This window comes from Haliotis cracherodii, unplaced genomic scaffold, assembly GCF_022045235.1.
Source record: "Haliotis cracherodii isolate W230 unplaced genomic scaffold, xgHalCrac1.p SCAF_38, whole genome shotgun sequence".
Taxonomy (NCBI): domain Eukaryota; kingdom Metazoa; phylum Mollusca; class Gastropoda; order Lepetellida; family Haliotidae; genus Haliotis; species Haliotis cracherodii.
The window spans coordinates 476850-481138 of record NW_027266295.1 but is presented as its reverse complement, the minus strand read 5'-3'; the positions used below and the strand labels follow the sequence as shown (position 1 = coordinate 481138).

Here is a 4289-nt window from a genome sequence, read left to right as displayed (position 1 = left end):
CGTCACGCCGAGACCCGGGTTCGATTCCTGACATGGGTACAATATGTGAAGACCATTTCTGGTGTCCCCCGCTGTGATATTGCTGGAATATTTCCAAAATTGGCGTAAAACCATACACATTCACTCACACTATCAACCACAGGTTTATCTGTACCATATTGTATTATAGACCGCCACCTATAATGTTGCAGACTGTGTTAGAAACAACCCTTACTCACTCACTCACTCACACTATCGACCACTGGTTTCTCTGTACCAAACTCTGTACAACAAAATAGCAAAATCAACGCTTTGCTAAGTACACCTGTCCCTGTACCTGACAGTAGTAGTGACTACTGGGATTTAAACAAATCTGATTGTTTACATTGTAATGAAGATATGGAAAATGTTTACCAGGTTTAATGTGATCATTCCTTCCAGCATATGGACATTTCACCTCCACCAAGTTATCAGCATCAATAATGGCATCTGGCGTAGCACCCAGATAGGGTTCAGAACAGGAAACAAATAGACCTGCCTTTTTTGTTTTGATATTGTACATGGAATCAAATTTTGAAAGTGCTCTATTCTCATACTGCTTTCCATGAATTACAGGCTTACATGATAATATTTTTGTGGACACAATTGATTTGCATAACTTCTCCTTATTTCTTCGGTTGGTCATTTTGGTCACTTCACCAAACCTTGAGGCTGTGAGGCGCCACTTTCTTTCTGTGTGCCACACTGGGCTCCGGGACTGGTCTTGCGTTGCTGCCTCAATATCTTCTGCAGATTCCTCCGTTACCTGTAAAGAAAAACAAAAGTCAAGACATAAAAGAGATGCCCCAAACAATATTTTTTCACATAGTTTGTTTTACATGTCAATAATCTGAAAAATGACTAATATACAAGTCTATTTTTCTGTTGCAAGGGAACTAATCTGCTTGATCATGATTAGGCATTTTCAAAATTAGTTAATTGCATTTTACAAATGACTCATTAACACACAACCCCAAACAGTAAGATGTTGCTATGTTTCCTCACAAGCTATGATTTTAACTGTGTATTACAAAGATCAAATTTGAAAGACTTTAGGTTTAATTTACATGTACATGTATTATACAACAGAATTTCCAGTGTTGTGTACCTTCAGTGCCATGTCTACCAGGTCCTCTGTAAATGGCTGTTTAAGGTAGCGATGGCCCTCAGCAGCTGTCTGGACATCAGCCTTTGGGTGCAGATATCTCAGGGCGATATAATGAGATGACTTTCAGCAGTAGTTTGTCATCATGTTGCGCACATGATCATTGTAGCCACTCATCTGTCTGTATTTATGTGGTCTTGGATCTTCCAGCATATCCTCAGACCATTTTCTTTTTGACAGCAGTTCTGCAGCTGTTACAGGTGATCCTGAATACAATATTTTGAAACTACATTGCCATAATAATACTGTTCAAAACAATACTTACACAAATATTTAAAAACTTTTTCCACTCCAATATCCAACACATAAGTATTTAGTCATATACAGTTTCTCTTTTATATACAAAAATCATAAACCATCATAACTTTTCTAAGGCATTTAGAAGTGATACACATAAGGAAGAGAATATATGGATGTCAACTTCTATATAATGATGAACCCCCTTAACCTCATAATAATCCAGTGATTAATATCATGAGCATCGGTCCACGTCATAATAAAGAAGTTGACATCCTTATAATTCTCTTCCTCATCATAACATTGTAGTTGAGTCCTGGGTGTGCTATTTCCTTGGCTGTAATATGACCTACCTTTGTACGATTGCGGGCTTGTGTAATAACTGCAAGTTTTAGGTACAGCTCTTTCCAACCTGCACACAGGCAGCTGAGATGACATGCTCCTACATCAACAGCACCGCAGCGATGTACTTACAGGTTGAATGTGGTCCTTTCCCTGCAGGACCCTCGCAGTGGGAGTTGACTGGCTCCCCAGTCTTCTCTACCTTCAGCTTGTAATTGTATGTGACCTAGGATAGAGTGAGTGAGTACGTATGGTTATGCACCACCTTTAGCAATATTCCAGCTCTTTCACAGCTAGAGACACCAGAAATGGCCTTCACACATTAACCCTTTTAGGGAATCGAACCTGGCCCTTCGGCAAGACGAGTAAACACTTAGACCACTTGGCTACCCCCATTAACCCAAGCATAGAAGTCATGCATAAAATGTGATGTATGTGCAATTTAATTTCCCATTAATAAATTCACTTTCGATCAGTTTGGTGTCAAGAAATGTATTTCGGATTAGCATCATCTTTGAGTACAAATTTCATTATAATTTTAAAAAGTTTTATTTTTTCTTTGGATTTTATGGTGTCTAAATATTTTACCTTGATTTTCCTAGATGCACTGACGATGCCACTTCAGTATACATCAGTAGATGCACGTATGTGAACACTGCATGTCAGCACCCTGTCCCCCTCAAACATCAGAGAACCTTTCTCTATCAGAGGCCTTGATATCATGTGCAGCTTGGTTGTCTCCTGCCATAAGGTAGATGAAGTAACCCTCAATGGTTTCTTTGGAAATGAGAGGCAGCAGTTGACGATGGGAAGGCATCAGCTGTTGAAATCCTGACAGATGTCCAACACAATCATCATTTCTGTCATAAGATTCAAGTCTGAAATGAAAATGAAATACATTTTAACTCGTGCAACTACTATTTCAGATTTGCATTAGTGCATAATATTATAGGAAAATAATTCATAGCATTATCACTATGACTAATATATCTCATAAATGACATGCATCATGAATATTGTCACCCCTTCTCTCCTTCTATTTCTTTTTTGGAAAAAATATTTTCATGTTGACAAGGACATTGACACGAAGGCAAACATCTGTTTTATAAAATACCTAGATTCTAGATAAAAATAGGGTAATTGTTAATGTGACACAGACTCGCCAAGTTTCAGTAATCATTTCATGGACACAGAAATGTCAGTAAGCACTGCACTGTACATATAGCATAAGTCATTCAGAATTCTGGTGCCCAGATCATGACGAAAAGGAAGAGTAAAATATAACACTATAATTTGACAGACATCTATATTTTGTGAATACAACAGGTTTCAAAGTTGTATAAACTTTCTGTGTTTAAATGCCGACTTGCAAGTATTATGGGAAAATCTTCCGCCCGAAACACCCATGCTAATATGTCCAATGCATTGACGCTCAATCCTTTTAATTATTTTTAAAACAAATCCAGGAGGATAAGGGCGGAAGTCGTACGCAATTTTGTTGAGAACTACGTGTCAAAACACTGCTGATCATATTCATAATAAGCCACGCTAAACTACAGAAGCAAACCCGTGTGCGACATACGCTTGAAAACCGGAAAGCGCACGTTAAATCTCCAATATAAGTAAGTAACAAAAGCAATCGTGTGTTCGAAAACAGGTGACGTCTCTGGAGTGAGGTCAATGTTAACATGTTTTCGCCCGTCACATAGCAGCCGATTTCGCCAAATGCGGTGCGGTTTTCGCCAGAGAAATGGGTGACGTATTGCTGAGGTGCCGTTTTAGCAGACGACGCAATGGAGACTGCGCCTTTTATCTAGGATTTATATAATCTGAGAACGTGAGCCACAGTTACTACTTTGGTTATAGGTAACTATACATTAGGTCATGGTTTCACGGAAGGGAAGGCAACAACTGAAATATATTAAAAGTTGATTTTGTTAGTCACAGTAGGCCTGACAGTGACAGAGATGGTGCTTATTTGACACTGTCAATGACAGGCAAGAAAAGGGCCTAGTAGAAATTGCGGTGCATATCGCAGATTATGAATGTAAGCATACTTGATAACTAAAACAATGAGTTTCATACCTCTCGATCAGTTTCAGTTTCCTTCCAGCTGTCGAAGCTTTTCGTTGAAAGAGCGCACATTTGAGTTTTGGCACGGACCTCAGCAGGTACTGACCGGCCATGTTTACATAGACTTGGCTACGGCTCTACTTGAAATTCGCGCTAAATGATTCGCAGCGCATTCTAATCGCGGAACCGTCACAGAGTATTAAGCTGGTTCCCGGCTACCTATGCCGTATTATTACTATATTATCACTCATCGCCACGACAGGAAGTGGGATAAGGTTTTAAAATCTACAATTAATTGCATCTTCAGGTTTCTTCATGACTACTGATAGTAAACAACATTTCGCATTTGTGAGTAGAATCTCAATGCAGTGGGTCAACATGGGCGGATACGGGTGTGTGGGGTTGGGGTGGGGGGTGGGTGGGTGTGTGCGGTAGTGCGGTAGATGGGTTAGGG

General features: G+C 39.6%; 1 pseudogene; it reads right to left on the bottom strand.

Annotated features, from left to right (window-relative positions):
* Positions 1-226: 226 nt before the first annotated feature.
* On the bottom strand, positions 227-3948 carry LOC139477936 (uncharacterized; annotated as a pseudogene).
* Between the last annotated feature and the right edge of the window lie 341 nt (positions 3949-4289).